Source organism: Pinus tabuliformis, chromosome J (assembly GCF_031772625.1).
Source record: "Pinus tabuliformis cultivar Carrire ecotype Pingquan chromosome J, CPIR1, whole genome shotgun sequence".
NCBI lineage: Eukaryota > Viridiplantae > Streptophyta > Pinopsida > Pinales > Pinaceae > Pinus > Pinus tabuliformis.
In genome coordinates this window covers 1,327,084,107-1,327,102,203 of record NC_142295.1, presented here as the reverse complement: position 1 = coordinate 1,327,102,203, position 18,097 = coordinate 1,327,084,107, and the positions used below count along the sequence as shown (strand labels likewise).

The window sequence follows — 18,097 nt, the reverse complement described above, 5'->3', positions numbered from 1 at the left end:
GCTAGAATATGCTCACAAAATTTCCTCCTGCACTCCCCAATCATAAATGGAAACCGCTGCTCCAAAGTAATAGCCTCCTAGCGTCCCTGCTACAGTCCTCCAACAAATATTTTGTCTTCTAGAAAATAATAAAAGTTTCTCTTAAGCGTAGAAAAGCAAAGGAAGGCAGCGGATCATAGATTTTGGAACAAAGTAAGCGTTTAAAGCTCAACTCGATGTAGTTTTTCCTTCTGACTAGAGAAGTTGTCCTTTTGGCGATAGAAGAAGACAGACAAGATTATGGATTGAATCAAGCAATGGGAGGTAGTCATGTGGCAGTTTTTAATTGGAAGTAGGATGACGAAAATGAACACCTGTGATTGGCTGGGGTGAATAGGGTTTTCCCACGCCAAGCTCATGTGAAAGACGCCTATCGGCGTAATTATTATGCTTAAAGAAAATAAGACTTCAGATAGGTTTAATATGTTCTCTATTTATTTTTTTAATATATTTCTTACATGATAGGTAATAATAATTTCTATATTATTATGATAAAAGCAAAGAAGTTATACTTTAGATAAGTTTAGTATGTGCTCTATTAATATTTTGTACCTCTATTTCTTAAATGGTAGGTAAAATGACTCTATTCTATAATAGTCACTATCTTATTATGTTAAGATGATTTGTTTTGTATGTTGAACAAAGAACAACTTTCTTGTAGGGACCTTACACAACAAAAGAGCATCCTGAACTCAGATTAAATGCCATAAAAGTTCTTTACAATGCCGATCTATCTAAGGGCTACTTTGTATTAGGCAAGGATGGTGCTCTTCCTAAAACCAACCTGGAGTGTTTACAACAACCACCCCGTGGTCTTGGGGGGTTACCTGTAAGAAAGTGGTCCATTCTTGCATTTTTTGTTGGAGGTAATAATGGTAGGGTAAGGGAAATTCTATTCAAATACTGGAAAAACAGGGGCCTTGAAATCAAGATTATGAGAACTTACCTCCAAAAATATAAAAGGAAATATCTTGTATAGATCACATGAAGGAGAGTAAATATTTCCTTTGTCCCATGGGCTGTGAAGTAAGCAATCCAAGGCTGGTGGAGACAATTTACTATGAATGTGTCCTTGTGTAAATAATATCAAACCATTATTTTCTTCCCATTCAATAAGGTACTCAATTGGAATCCTTCTCAGTAACAGTTGCAAAGGATATACCAAATCTAAATACCATTATTTTGGGAATTTATATTTAGCGGACCATTATTTTCTTCCCTTTGGTGAGCTACTCAACTTGGAATTCTTCTCAATAGTAGATGCAAAGGACACATAAATTTGAAGACCATTCTTTTGGGAATTTCAGAGAGAAGGTGGATATGTCCATGCATTTTAGACTTAGTAAAGTTAGAAAGTATTTCTTGTGGCACGGGAAGTCTCCTCAAATGTATGACATCCTTCATATGATTTTCCATTTAGTTTGGAAAAAATACTAAATAAAATTGATTTTATAAATTAATTGGCTGAAAGGACCAACCCAAAGAAACACTGACTTGTTTTCCTACCCTGTAGTTTCTCTCTAGCTTGAAGAAATTATGCTCCAGGTTCAAAACTTGGCATGTTTGCTCCCTGTGCTAAGAACCGTCCATGGGGTTGAGGCTAGGTACAATTTATGGCTGAATTCAATAGAATAAATTACATAACTTCTCATATAGTTTGTTAAATGTGCTCAATCATTGGAAGAGAACTTGTTATACAAAGGTCGGTCATTCGATTCCACCGTGCCCTAAGATGAATTAATCAACAATATTATAGTTTATTTTTAATTAAATACTTGCTATAATGATTTATTTTACCATTTCAATGGTGAGATATTTTTCTGGATTCATTGTTTTATATTGTTTCTAAGGAGACAAAAATTTAAGTATAATTTTTTATTGTCTCTAAAGAGACAATAGCTAAGATTAAAGACATATTGTCTCTATAAATACAATACGTCTTTAATCCAAACTATTGTCTTTGGAGAGACAAAAATGAAATTGTCTCATAAGAGACAATAATGCTTGTGTTATATATTGTCTTTATAGATACAATTTTTTAAGACAATAATTTGAGACATCTACTTAAAGACAATACACAAGTTTCCTTTTGTCTCAAGTTAAGACAATCAACCTAAAAATTGTCTCAAATATTGTCTTAAAAACCCCCTTTGTGTTGTAGTGAATGTGGAGGTTGTAAGCTCAAACAACCTTTTTCATATAAAAGTTAATCTGTAGCTATAAAAATTCAACCAAAAGAAGAGAAGTTAAAGATGATAGTTTTATTTAAAAAAAAAAAAAATCACATTAATTATATTAAAAGTATTTAAAGGAATAAAGAGTTAAATATTATTTTTTATAAAAATGAAAAAGTGGTCTAATTTGTTTTTGTGTTATTCCTTATTTGTCTTGGAATTCCCACTAACCCATTCAAGTATGATAGTTTTTATTAAGCCATTTCATTCACTTTTGGACATCATATTAAAATTTAGCATCTATGTATATGACATTATTACAATACAATTTGTAATCTTATTTTCAATTTGTTTTATTGATACCGAGTAAGATTTTACAATATTATTTTTATGTCAAATTAATGAAACTAATAACATAAACAATGGTAATTATGTCAAATCAATGAAACTAAAAACATAAAAAATAATGATAATATTTTTATGTAGAGTATTCCCTGCATTTTGTGCGGGGTTCACATTTTTGTCTTTAATTGAAAACATTATGTTTTCGCAATCGTTTCTGCGAGCTGCACTTACATGCTACTTATAATGAAAGTCTTTTCGTATCACCCTAATGTTATAACAGTTGTCTCTAACCCCTAAAGATATAGAAAATCAAACCACTGGATTACAATGGGGGGAAGGCAAACACGTAGCAATATTATATATGAAGCAAGTGCATACCCAAAAATTTAAGTGACACAAAATTAATTTATCAATTTCATGTGAAGGTGTAGAAGAAGCTTTCATTGTTCAGAGTGAGGAGGTGCAAAAAATCTTTCATTGTGTGGAGTGCAGAGGAAGCACAATGAAAACTTCCTTTAAGCACAATGAAAACTTACTTTGTATATTTGCACTCTGTGTAATCACATCTCATCCAAAGCAAGCAAACACGAAAAGATGCTCATGTTGTCAAAATAAGTGAAAGATGACACTACATCACACTAGCCACTTAGACTTCATTATTTGTTTTAGGCTTGAATTCATAGTGTATCCTTTAGAGCTAGCGGAGTGCATGGCCTAAAAGAATCCATAAGATGACAAATTTTATATCATTTAAGTGAAGAATTAATGTGGTTGTTTATATGATTAACACAATTCCAAGGGCTAAACTCAAACATGTTATCTGTATCATTTATACACTTCAACAACTAAAAGAGCTCACCATATATATAGGTAAAATCAAGGACTACCTAGAAAAATAAAGATTTTGTTTTTCATAATAAAACATTTGTGTATATAGTTAATACTGTGGGTTCTCCGGCTTCTAATTTAAAAGATATAAACCACAGAGGTTTTAAATCCTAAAAAATAATATTTTGTTTTTCTTTAAATTTGAAAAATTTTGAATTTATGTACTATAGCAATTATGTATATAATTATGCTATATATAATTATTAATATATTGTGTGGGGTGCATGAGAAAAAATTTCCTAACACTACTCACAATATATTAATGTCATGGAAAGTAACAAGAAAACCCAAATTCGATATAAAAAATATTCTTTTAAATATATCAATACGCCCACCTCCATATATGAAATTAATAAATTTATTTTTATTAGGCCGATAGGCCTTCCCTTTGGAACAGACTTTCGTCGTTCCTTTTTCTCCCGTGCTGACACGTGGACAGTTATGCCATTCCCTTTGTCTCCCGTGCTTCTTTTTCTCCCGTGCTGACACGTGGACAGTTATGCCATTCCCTTTGTCTCCCGTGCTTCTTTTCTTTGAGAGATTGACACCTGGCATTCTTCAGACGAGAATGTACATCTGACATCTGTGCACAGTTTTTTTAGGGCCGCTCTCTACTGACATCTGTGCACATTTCGTGATATTCGTCACGCTTTTCCTCCTTCAATTACTCGTCATGGCCTTCATCCTTCAGTTACGGGCGGAACATGGCCTTCATCCTTCAGTTACGGGCGGAACATGGCCTTCATTTCTGTTATGGGCGGAGGGTTGTTATCGGCGGAGAGCTCGAGAACCATCGTCCTCATTGTTACAAGTAAACGAGTCTATGTTGTTGCAGGTTTCTTGTGAGTGCGAGAAAGAATGGCAGGCGCAGGAAAATACTTATCTGTAACCCTGTTGGTCATTGTCATGATGGTGATGGGAGCAGCAGAAGCAGCAGAGGTGAAGGCAGCTGCGCCCAGTCCGACAATGGAGGCAGGGGCTGCTTCAATGTGCGCCCTTCCCTCCCTATTCTCTGCCCTCGTCTTCCTCTAGCTCTCCAAAACCACAACAACATGCAGAACTGCTCCCTCCATGATTTTAGCAGTGGAGGAAAACCAGCAGAGTGGGGCTTGGAAACCCTGAACTCATCTCCCCCTGAACGCATTTCATCCTAGGTTGATGATGAATCGTTTGGTATTTTTAGTACTTCCCAGATAGTTTTTATTCATTGTTTCGATTTCACACTGAGGACATGGAAAATCCCAAATGCTTTCATAGTAGAGATTACATTTAGATTGTTTGGCCGTTCTTGCTTAATCGTTTTGACCTGCTTAAAAAATTTGCTAACAGGGGAAGAAAGGTTCCCCATGGACGGAGAATATGAGAACTTAAGCTTTGGTTTTTGTATTTGTCTTATGTTTTCTCATTCATTTCTATATTTTTTATTCGCAAATTTATTTTAAGGCAGTGCTTAAAAGTTTTGCAGAGACTTTTGTGAGATGAGAGGAAACTCAGGACAAAAATTTGAACATGCCAAAGGATGTTCGTATACCTTTTTGCCTCCATTTCATTAAGTTAGTTAAGGACAGATTTCTCTTTCTCAGTTTCTCAGAAAGAGAGAAATCATTCAGTCATTCTCATTATACTCTTAGTTCTCAAAAAGGGAGAAATCATTTCGTCATTCTATTTGCGGGTAAAAATTCCGTCAGTTTGTCAGCAAGCATTTGATAATTTCTCTGTTTACATACAATTGAGTTATGTCCTGAACCTATAATCGATCGATAAGGATGCCCAAGGTAAACAGCTAACGTCGTGGAGGATGAGCGTTAATTTATTCTGTATTTTCCTATGCGCATTCGTTGGCGGGGAATTTTTATTTTATTTTGTTGTATAAAACCAGAGTAGTTTTATTGTATTCTTGATACCATACGAGAGGTTACCTGTTTTAATATATTATTTCACACTCGCAAGGGTTTTAATTTCTTGTCTAGAGCAACAGTAGTCGTCCTACGGTATTATTGATATAGAATCTGCAGGTTTTCATATTTCTTGGCAGTTGCTTGCTAATTGGTTAATTATTTGTAACAGGGAAAGCAGTGAAGAATGGGGATCACTACAAGGAATTGAACATGAAAGAGGTTAGGTTTGTTTTGGTTTATTTGAGCCGTGATTATATATTTGTTTCTCCCGCGCAAAAATCATTCATTTACGCTGGAATTGCAGGAGAAAGGACAAAAAGTACTTGTTAGGTTGCAGAGGAATGGACAGAGAATAGTTACTTTGGTCGATTGGAAGAAAAAGGAGACACGAGGGTCGAGGAGAGGGTATGAAATCGCTAACTTCTTCACGGTCTACATGTGGTCTCCTACTCATTTTGTGTGAAGTTGAGGTAGGCATGTGCCATATCACTGAATGGTCGTTCGTACGGCCTATTTCTTACTTTCCATTTAAGTCAGCAGCTAACCCCGTCGAAGATGGGGTTAAGTTTTTAACCCAACGAGAAAGTCTTCCTAAACAGTAGTGAAATTACCATATGGTAAAATAACCATATAGAAATATGTTCTGCCAACTTTCAAATTAACTGTTCATTAACTTTATAGTATCTGGCATAACAATGTGTAACGAATCAACCATCGACGACAATATGTTGTATTAGTGCTTCTGTTCTCCCTATGTCCTGCTTCAATTCGTAGAAACCAAGTTTTTCTTCTTCAATCCGTAGAAACCATGTTTTTCTTCTTCGAATATGATCATTTGGGTCGACTTACCGTAATTTATAAGAGTCTCGTAGCATGACTTTGCATAGTATGCTTTGTCTCACAGCATGTCCCATCGGCGAAGGTTGAGTAACCTTGAGAAACCTGCATAAGTGTTCACAAGATCATGTTACCAAAAAATTGGGAGTTAGTTTATTGTTACAAAGGTTAGAACATGGCATAGACATATTGCACTAAAACTTCCATTGCATTCAAATCAGAGTGCAAACAACCTCTTCAAATTTTATCTGAAAAATAGTCTTCTTTCTCAAGGTGCCAGAATAAAATAGATCACGTGTAGTAGATTTGTTCATGTAACATGAGACCGGTCATGTTATTGTTTTTTTTCCTTCCAGAACAAAGCATTCAGAAGCCAAAATTAAGGCCCAGGTTATGAATTGAATATTATTCCAAAATCCCACTTTCCAGTAGCAGCGTACATGTTTGAGAGCATCACATATGTTCTAATGTTATATGGTTCCATATCAATAAGGCACTCTGCTGCAGGTTTGCCTATCTCTATATTGTCATACCTTTGGCAGGCACTAAGTAGTATGCCCTTATTATTGTTTCACCATGGAAATTTAGCCTTGTTAGATTACATTCCACATTCACATTGCTTTAAGTAGGTTTTCTTTCATCAAGATAATATATAGCTAAAAGTAGTTTCCTTCTAGGAAATCATTAAATAATACTAATAAATAGTTTGTGCTTTAAGTAGGTTTTCTTTCATCAAGATAATATATAGCTAAAAGTAGTTTCCTTCTAGTAAATCATTAAATAATACTAATAAATAGTTTGTGGTATCGTTCTGCACCCAAATAATTTCCCTACTTGTATTTCGTTAATGTATCCTCTCTTTCAGGACCATACAAACTGTTATTTGCCTCATATATACAAATAAAATAGGAAAGAGAAGGTTGTACTTGTTTTTGTAGCTATGTTTGGTTCCTTATTTCAAACGAGTAGATGAGATATGCAGTTGTTAAGCATTGTATGCGAGGCAGACTGTAGATGTTCCAGAGGCTGTAATAGATCGAGCTCTGATAGGGTTTGGCTTTGTTGAGAGAGTGGCATTGAGCGTGTATCCTGTAAAAGAGGTTGAACTGGAAAAGATGTGCTATAGTGTGTAGCATAGTTTGAGTCAAGAGAGAGGTTGAACCATTGAGGAGATGTCTCATGGTGGTGGGAAAGGAAATATGAGTTGAGTAGGTTAGACTTAGATTTAGGCTAATTGTTTGGTTTAATTTTTTTCTTTTTTTTAATAGAATGAATATCTTTCATATGTGGTGCAACTCAAACGTAAAATTTGATGACTCATCATAGTTGATTTTCCGTTAAAATTTCCCAAATATTAACAAATTTCAATGCCTTTTTTCAAATTTGCCCACTTTTGAACTTCATTGTTGAGATTTGGCGAATCATGTGATTTAGGTTGCATGGGGAAAGTATACACTAGAAATGAAGCTATGATGAAGTGCAGACTGAAAAGTGGGGATTAGATGGATGATAGTTCAACATTTCTCTTTTTATTATGCTTTCATTTGTTTTCCCTTTCACTCTAGGATTGATGCTGGAAAACTCTACTTGCAGTGGAACTTGTGGTATTTACTATTTAGTGCTGCAATGTCCCTCCAGACTCTATTGTTCTTTTTAAATTTGGAATGATTCATTTTATGGTGGGATTCCACAGTGTTTATTTCATGTTTGATAAATTGTGACACTGTTCTTTCCCACGGCCTTTAGTTTCATTTTGATTATTTCTTTTATGACCTGCCAAACTGTTCAATAAGTCCATGTGAATATTAATACAATTCTTTCAATTTAACATTTCTATCGGCCTCTCTTTGCACCTTTTGGGGCAATTGCTAGTAATTATAAATTTGAATATTTACCTCATCATAAATAACTCTGCCAACTCTGCCCCTGACACAGCGGAGCAGTTGCGAATTTGCTTCTCTCAGATCCGAAGAAAAACACAGTTTTTGGTACATTGTTATCTATCACATGTTTTTCTGGGCGCCTGAAAACCAAAAACTCGTGGGAGAAGTTGATGAAAGGCTTCACATGTTGGTGACACATCTGAAACGGCAAATGAGTCTACCTCACTACACTACACTACACTCTAATGGAAGAGTTGTTCGACAGAGGAGTATCGATAATTTTATTCTTATCATATTTATATTATCATCGTTATTCTTATAGGATGGTTTTATCACACATTATTATTATTATTAAGATTTATAATTATTTATTTATTTAGTAATAATAATAAATTGGATAAATCATAATATTATATTTTTGTTATTAATAAAATTGTTATGTTTAAATTTATTTTAAAAAAAAAATTATTTATAAATTTTAATAATTTAATTTGATTTGTAAATTTAATAAATTTAAGTTAAATATAAATCTATGTTAATTTAATTTTTTTTAAATATTACTTTATATTTAATTTTTTATTTTTTTGGTATAAATTATAAAAAATATATTAATAATGAATTGTAGTTTTAATTTCAGTATGATAAATTTTGATATAGTTTTTCATTTTTCATAATTTTAATTTTAAGAGTTCTAAACATTTTTTATCTTAAATTTTAAAAGATAGAAAAGTTTGGAATGGGATTTCCATTATCTTTTATATTTACAAACTTGTTTTAAAAGATTGCTTTTTTAGGTTTAACTTTTAAACAAATATTCTCTAAAATTTTAATGTTGTTCTCAATTGGTTGATCATAATTTTATCATTTTTGTTTTATATTTATGTCAAGAATTTATATTTTACATTTAAGATGGAAATTAAATAAGACATGTTTTTTTTCTTATTTTAAATGTGTTTTCAGAAGATCTTATTTTATTTAAATGTTATAATTATGCATAATTTTAATAGTTTTTTTCATGAAATCTTTTAAAAGAAGATGCATAGTAACATGTATAAAATATCTACAATATTTTGTTCAAAAATTTATCATTCTCAAGACTTTCATCTCTAGTGTTATTAATATCATTACCCCTCAACATTTAAACTAAACTAGGAGTCCACCTCACACAATCTAAGAATGAGTAAAGGATAACAACCCATAGTAAAGCAATTTAATTTGCTCATATAAAAAGGAAAATAATAGTTAGAAAATAAATTGGGAATTTTTTATTTTTCTATTAATTTATCATTCTCTCTATATGTAAAACGTTGATGTAAAATTATGTTATTTAATGTGAACATTAAAGAATTTTATTCATCCTTAACATTATACATCTTTCTCAATTCCTATTATATATATATTCATTTTCAATTACTTTATCTCTCTATTTATATAAAATTGTGTGACATATATATATATAAGAATTACACATTTTATTAGATTGATTTTAATATTAATAAAAATACATATTATTTTAAAGGGGGTGTGCCCACTCTATATAAAATAGTAAAAAAATACAATTTTTTATATTAAAAATAACAAAAATAATATATATATATATATATATATATATATATATATATATTTTGATAATGTAAATTATTTAATTAAAAACATGGAAAAAACTACCGTCCACCACTATTCACAAAAACAACTTTATTTATGCCCTCATATACTTATTTAAGAACCCTTTCAAATAAAAAGTTAAGAATTCACAAAAAGTTTAAATAATTTTGCAGAATTCACAAAAGAGTTTAAATAATTTTGCATTACCAGCTTCAATTCTTTACTTAAATTTAGAAAAAATAGCGTATAAAAAATTATTTAAAAGAATTAAAACTTATCAAAACTGATTTGATACAGTCGTTTCAGTTTTGGTTTATTCCTCGGATGCCTGGATTTAGATTCATTATTATCTTGGGATTCTATAAATATTTCTTGTTTTTTGGGTAAGGGTGGTAATTAAAATTTGCATATTTTGACTTACATTTGGAACTTTTGTTTATTGGTTTTTGGTTAATCCAAATCCAATATTTAAAAAAAAAAAAATCGCCTTCATGTAATTTAACTTCCTATCTGTGTTGGTACTTTTTATAATTTTTTTTTATATGATTTGTCTTATATTAATTTACCAAATTTAAATTATTGTAAATCTATCAATCTATTTATTAAAAAAATATTTGACACAAGTGAAATATACAATATGTGAATTGTATGATTATAAAGTCGTTCCGTTGCGGAATGCATGAAAACAGTTTGGTAGGAAACTATTGTTGCATTTTATCTATAAAATGCATGAAAATAGTTTGGTAGGAAACTATTAGTGCTGTTTATCTGTAATTGTATTTAACGAGCAGTGAGGGATGTTGACACCGTTGCATTCCAAGCCGATGAAGACGTGCCCGATTCAGAATTGGTAGTCCGCGCTGTATATCCTAAAGCAGGCTTCATGGGTGTTGTCTGCAAATTATTGAAGTCCCTCTTGCTTACCAGCATCGCCACTATCTCAGACATGGACGGCCTTTGTGCAACAGAAGCAAGTTCTCAACACTTCCTCTTTATCGTACTCATCTCCCATGCTTTCGTCCACCAATTTTAAAACCTCGTTGGTCTCGTATAGTTTCCAGACCTGCAACATTCATAACCCAATTCTTCAAATTTGCTATTACAAATATATATTCTTATTATATTATTTTTAAAACTTTAAATAAATTAAATAATAATTAAAAACAAATTGAGACGGCCTAAGTTCCCTTATCCACACCAGTTTGAGAAATATAGCGTGAATGGACTGAGAAAATACCCATTCTAGAAGATATTGCATATGCGGTAGTTGCTTCATGTCAATGCTTTTTCTTCCGCTGACAATCTCAAGAACTACAACACCGTAACTGTAGGTATCCGCTTTCTCGGTCAATTGCCCATGAACGGCATATTCTGGTGCTGTATATCCGCTGACCAAAGAAAACTCCATTTTAATTATGTTCAACACTAACTGCAAATATAATCAAAACAACCTAAATGCAAATGCAATCAGAACAGTCGTATAAAGGATTATTTTTCTTACAGGGTTCTCGCAACTCTAGTACTGAGGTGACTCTGATCTTCCGGAAGAAGCCTGGCCAATCCAAAATCTGCAATTTTTGGACAAAAATTTTCGTCAAGCAATATATTGCTGGATTTGATATCGCGATGAATGATGCGAACATGGAAATCTTCGTGCAGATATGAAAGGCCGCGAGCAGTGCCCAATATGATGCCAAAACGCGTTTCCCAACTCAGACTCTGTCTGCCTTCTCCTGTTGCCACATGCATTACAGTTATATGATCTCAGCTACAACACAACAACTTTTGGGCGAAAAGAAAACGAAGATCCAGAGGGATTAAGTATGAGGGGGCCAACCGAATAATACTCTGTCGAGGCTACTGTTTGGCATGTACTCGTAAACAAGCAGTCTTTCTGGGCCTTGATTGCAGCATCTTAATAAGCGTACCAGGTTTCGATGGTGAACATTTGATATGAGCTTCACTTCGCCCTCAAATTCGGATATGGCACGGGCAGATTGCACTAAAGATAGTTTCTTTACTGCTATCACCTTCCCATTCCTCAGCGTACCCTGCATCAAATCAAACTTCAGCGTCTAAGAAACCATTGAAGGGAGGCAATTCTCCAAGACCTTAATTCCATTAATGATTGTAACTCACTTTATATACTTCACCAAACCCTCCTTCTCCAAGCTTATTTGCAGTGTCAAATTTATTGGTAGCATCTCTTAATATTTTGAAATCAAAGTCTACGGGTCCTCGGAGTTCCGTTGCCACTAGAGTGTCGACTGTTGTACAATTCCAAATAGGTAGATGTAAAGTTTGCAACCAAACATAAAGACATAAAGAAGTTACGCACACTCTAAAATGTGAAATCAAAGCGCATACGGCATACCTTGTCTTTGTTGCGAGCGGATAGTGTATAATCTGAAAAAATAATGTCTGGCGATTAATGTCATAATTAAAATTACAGCTGCGCCTCCGACGACACCAACAATGATTATCCATGTTCGAGATTTGTTTTTGTGCCCTGAAATAAAATTCGGTTATATCTATCTTTGGTGTCATAGATTATATCCATCTTTGGTGTCATATAAATTTATTATGTATCAAAAATATATGAAATGGGTTAGTCTTTGGTACGCTGGTATTTCTGATACCCGGAACGAGTATATGACACGGCTAGAAGTATTGCCTAAATTTACAGTAAATGTTAAATTGGGAATAGCAATAATATAATATATTAAAATTTAATATATATTAAAAATAAAAATAAAATAATTTATTTATTTCTATCTAAAACTTGCCAATCAAATTCTATCTGGCAAAGAAACATGTAAAAGATTGAACTTTGAAACATTGCCAAAAAAAAATCAAAATATTAATCCATCAGCAATTTCTCAATCAAATTCTTTCGTAGCAGAGAAACATGCAGAACTCCCAAACCAGGAAAAAAAATTGTTATTACTCCATTATTAAGTGATTTTATGTAACACTATATGTTAAGTCATTGGTTCAATTCTTAGCCCTTAATGTAACTTCACCAAGATTATATATATTACATCTAATTATAATAGAGATAAGAAAAATAAAATATAACCTCACCAATATTATATATATTACATATAATTATCATAGAGATAAGAAAAATAAAATATATATTAATAGAAATTTAAAAAAAAGGGTAAAATAATAGAGTTTAAATCTATTGTTATTTTAAAAAGAGTTTGTATAATAAAATTATAAATTTCCAAGTTCATATATATTTTATACTCGAATAAATATGAAAATTAAATTAAAATTTGTTTTTTTAATAATATTTATATTTCATAATTTCAACTATTTTTTTTTTGTGTAGTATTCTATCTTTCGTCCATTCAGCCCTTGCGATAATGATGGTTTTGCCAGTGTCCAACAATCTTCCTAAATTATTTTATATCCATCTGCCATCCGCATATATGAGGAGAATGAATAGCTTTCCAATGACAAAGATCAGGATTGGCCAAAGGCCTCATCTTCATTTGGATAGAAGGGCTTTCCATAAACAAGTTGTTTCTCTTAGTTCCAGACCCATATCCAAATCTAAACCCAACGGCATACCCTTCCCTACGCACAGTTCCATCAGTTTAAGTAGCACTTAAGCTGGCAACGTCGAATACACCTAAGTTTGCACTTATTCATTGTAGTGAAACTCCCAAAACGTCAAAAATTGGTTGCAGTGAAGATCCAAAAAGCTCCAAAGTACCGGTTGAAGCTCCCAGCCGTTTTGGAGTGTTTCCAATCAACTCCCAAACTCCAAAGAGCGGAGAATCTTTGAGTACATGCTCTCCAATACCTAGGAGCAGTAACCTTGTAACTATAGTCAGAATTCATACCAATGTTATCCAAATAGTATCTAAGCTTTCTACCTTTTAAGCTTCTCTGTCCTTATTTTGTCATATTTTTATCAATTTTTTCAAGAATTCCATTATAATTTGTAGATTCTAGTCGTTTGTAATTTTATCAAAGTTTTCGAGAATTCGATTCGAATTTTGTTGAAATATTACTTTCAACTATAGCGCTAGTCCTTTGCCAGAATCCACCATTAAACAGCGACCGCAAATAGTTTTTTTTCGGAAAACCGTCATGGGATTCCCCGCACCGCTTTTACGAAATGGTGGTAATTCTTGGGGGGCACTGAACACACTCATCGGCCGACACGTACCTTGAGCGGTTCGCCAATACAACCTTTTTCCCCGGTGCGTAAAGTTCAGTGAAAGAGACCGTGCGCAAAAGTAATTGTGCATTGTGTGGCATTGTTGTGAAACATGTACCTAAGCTACTCACGTATCTGTGTGAAGGCGACTGTTCGAATTCTTGAGCTCCATAATTTACGTGATGTGGCATCAGAGGTGTCAAGTCTGCTGTCAAAGTGGAGCTCGATGCAGAGATCGGCTTGTCTTTGTAAATGTCCTTGAAGTGCGGCAACGACTTCATATAGTCGATTTCTAAAATTGGAATTACCTATTGTGGACTAAGGTGAATGAATTTAACCGCTTCTGGGCATGAATTTATGGCACTGCTATTTTATATTGTGAGTTTCTTTTGTTTTGTGTGGGCACTGTAAATGAGAGATACAATGTAATGCACAACAGTGCAAAGTAAAAAAAAATTACACACAACAGTGTTAATTTATATAGTGAGAGACAGAGTGAAGTTTAAAAAAAAAAAACTGCCTCTGAAGCAGTCTTGTGGTAATCCCTCTATTAGAGGAAGACTTTTGTAACAGTTAGTTTTGTTAATGAATACAAGTTTTTTTTTTTTTGTGAAACTCTGTCTTCCCGAAACATTTTTTATTTTTCTGTGTTAAGAAACATAGCATTATTCTATGTTCTTTTTTGTTTTGGAATTATTAGAAATTCCCAACATGGTATCGGAGCGTGTCCAGGCTCTTTGAAGGTGTCAAAGAAGCTGAATGAAGGATTTCTTGTTGCAGCAGCTTCTCCAGCAGAGTGAAGACTCAGTCAAGAAAGAATCCAAGGTATTTCTCAAGTTAGTTTTTTTGTGTTACTGTTGAGGACAGTGAGTTATTTTAAATACACAGTCAAGTATTTTGAAGCATAGTTAAGAGTGCAAGAATGATTGGAGCCAGCACTAGCATGGGTATTTATAATACTCAGCTCCCACAATTTAATGGGAAAAACTCTGACTATTGGGCAATAACTATGAGAGTTTTTCTTGCTTCCCAAGACTTATGGGAATTTGTTGGGATGGTTTTGAAGAACCAACAGATGAAGATGAGTTTAATGATTTAACTCAGGCAGAGAAAGAACTGTTGAAAAGCAATAAGAAGAAGGATTCTAAAGCCCTCTACTTTTTGTATGAAGCAGTGCATGAGAGTGTGTTTCCAAGGATAGCAGCAGCCAAGAGATCCAAAGAAGCATGGCAAACTCTCAAGATAGCCTATCAAGGCATGGAGAAAGTGAACACAGCAAAACTATAGTTGTTGAGGAGAGACTTTGAGACTCTCTGCATGAAGGAGTCAGATAATATTGACTCATTCTTCACACATGTGATTGGAATGGTCACATAGATAAGGTCTCATGGAGAGATTCTTGAAAAAAGGAGGATTGTGGAGAAACTATTGAGGATCCTACCCTCAAGGTTCGATGTGATTGTCACCAACATAGAAGAGACAAAGGATCTCACAAAATTCTCAATTGATGAACTACATGCATCACTGATGACACATGAGCAGAGATTGAGTAGAAATGAAAACTCATCTCTAAAGCATGCCTTTAAGACCCAGATGTTCTTCGGAAGAGGAAGAGGTCAAGGCAGAGGAAACAAGAGAGGAAGAGGCAGAAGCCAAAACAGAGGTGGAAAAAACAGTCCAGCAAATGCTCAAGGAAGAGGCAGCAATCCAAATCAGAACCAAGGTCAAGGCAGCAGTCAACAAAGTGGACAACATCATGCTCAAGGACAAAGGTATTATAAATCCAATGTCCAATGTCACTATTGTAAAAAATATGGGCATTATGCAAATGAATGTAGGAAGAAGCAGCATGATATAAGTAATAGAACTAGTGCAAATTTCACTAGAGAAAATATCAGCCAAGATAATTTGTTTTTAGCCTATATGGCTGAAGCAAAGAGTGAAGATGTATGGTTTCTAGACTCCAGTTGCAGTAACCATATGACAGAAAACATAGCCATGTTTTCTATGTTAGATCAGAGTGTGAAGTCACAAGTCACACTAGGGACTGATAGTAGAGTTTCTGTTATGGGAAAAGGAGAAGTAAATGTCTTAACAAGGAAAGGTGAAAAGAAAACCATAATAGATGTTTATTATGTTCCTGGAATGAAATGTAACCTCATAAGTATTGGACAACTTATTCAAAAGGGGTACAATGTTTTCTTTGTGGATGATGTATGCACCATCATGGATAAACCACCCAGCAAACAATGTATTGCTGAAGTGAAGATGACAAGGAACAGAATGTTCCCTCTCAGAATGAAAGCAGATTTAAAAAATGAAGAAGAAATAGCAACAGTGACACAAGAGGCTTTCCAAAGCGAACAAAAAGATGAAAATTGGTTGTGGCACTTGAGATTTGGACATCTCAACTTTGGAGGTCTTAACTTATTGAATAAAAAAGGAATGGTAAGAGGATTACCATTGATAGAGAAACCAGACACCCTTTGTGAAGGTTGTATCTTGGGGAAACAACACAGAAAAAGTTTTCCATCTGGCAAAAGCATAAGGGCAAAAGCACCCTTAGAGATTGTCCACTCAGATTTATGTGGAACGATGCAAACTCCATCACTTGCAAGCAGCCACTATATGCTAACATTTATTGATAATTTTACTAGAAAAACTTGGATTTATTTCCTGAAGAACAAAAGTGAAGTGTTTGAAAGATTTTGCAATTTCAAAGCACTTGTAGAAAACCAAAGTGGGCTGCATATCAAAGTTCTAAGAACTGATAGAGGAGGTGAGTATATATTCAAAGAATTTCTATGTTTTTGTAGAGAAAATGGAATTCATAAGCAATTTACCACTAGGTACACTCCACAGCAAAATGGAGTTACCGAAAGGAAGAATAGGACCATCATGGATATGGCGAGGAGTATGTTAAAGGTAAAGCATTTGCCAAATGATTATTAGGCTGACGTTGTACACTGTGCAGCGTACATTTTGAATAGATGCCCTACAAAAGCAGTCATGAACAGAGTGCTGGAAGAATCATGGAATGGGACAAAGCATGGAGTCACCCACATGAAAGTTTTTGGATGTATGGCTTATGCACACATTCCAGATCAACTAAAGAAGAAGTTGGACAGTGAAGAGGAGAAATGTATTTTCATTGGATACAGTGAAGAATCAAAAGCTTATAGGTTGTATTACCCATCCACCAAGAAGCTTATTGTGAGTAGAGATGTTCAGTTCATTGAGGAGGAAGCTTGGGATGGAAGCATAGAAAAAACAATGAATGTTAAAAACTCTTTGTTTCATGATGAAGATGATGAGGAGATGGTTGAAATGCATCCCCAAACAGCAGCACCAACACAAGGGCAGCAAGAGACACCCTTGAGGAGAAATGAAAGTGCTTCTCCAAGCACACCACAAGGAGGAAATTCAAGTGCTTCTTCAAGCACTTGTACACCAAATGAAAGAGGTAAGAAGTTCATAAATTTAAGTGACATTTATGAATAAGAGGCAACAAATGAAGGTATGAACTCTTTGTTTGCTTTATATTGTCATGTTGATGACCCTGTTCATTTCGAAGAAGCAATTAAGGATAGGAAATGGATAGAAGCTATGGATGAGGAGATCAATGCCATAGAAAGAAACAAGACATGGGATTTAGTTGAACTACCAAAAGGAAAAGAAGTCATGGAGTTAAATGGGTCTACAAGACCAAGAGTAATGCTGAAGGCAAAATAGAAAGACACAAGGCAAGACTTGTTGTCAAAGGATATAAGCAGTAGCATGGGAGAGACTATGAGGAAACTTTCACACCGGTTGCTAGAATGGAAACTGTGAGAGCAGTGCTATCCATAGCAGCACAAAACAAGTGGAATGTTTACCAAATGGACGTGAAGTCAGCATTCCTAAATGGAGTGTTAATGGAAGAGGTTTATATTGAACAACCTGTAGGGTATGAAAAGAAAGGCCAAAAGCACAAAGTGTGCAGATTGAAGAAAACTCTTTATGGGCTGAAGCAAGCACCAAGAGTGTGGTACAGTAGGATAGATTCCTATCTACTGGAAAATGGATTTGAAAAGTGTGAGGGAGAACCCACCCTCTACATCAAAGAAAAGGATGGTAAAATACTAATTGTTGTGGTATACATTGATGATGTTTTTTTCACAAGTAATGATGATTACCTTATTGAAAATTTCAAAACAATCATGAAAGAAGAATTTGAAATGACTGACATGGGTTTGCTGAGATACTTCTTAGGAA

General features: G+C 34.0%; 1 long non-coding RNA gene and 1 pseudogene across 2 annotated transcripts; one reads left to right on the top strand and one right to left on the bottom strand.

Annotated features, from left to right (window-relative positions):
* Positions 1 to 4,168: 4,168 nt before the first annotated feature.
* Positions 4,169 to 5,821, top strand: LOC149232184 (uncharacterized). Its single transcript, XR_016247523.1, has 2 exons — positions 4,169 to 5,563; positions 5,649 to 5,821. It is a non-coding gene; the product is annotated as an uncharacterized LOC149232184 (long non-coding RNA).
* A 4,570-nt stretch (positions 5,822 to 10,391) lies between these two features.
* LOC149232183 (cold-responsive protein kinase 1-like) lies at positions 10,392 to 12,156 on the bottom strand (annotated as a pseudogene). Its single transcript, XR_016248457.1, has 5 exons — positions 11,809 to 12,156; positions 11,507 to 11,720; positions 11,171 to 11,402; positions 10,907 to 11,057; positions 10,392 to 10,732 (listed from the first exon to the last, which is right to left on the bottom strand). The product of XR_016248457.1 is annotated as a cold-responsive protein kinase 1-like (transcript).
* Positions 12,157 to 18,097: the final 5,941 nt, after the last annotated feature.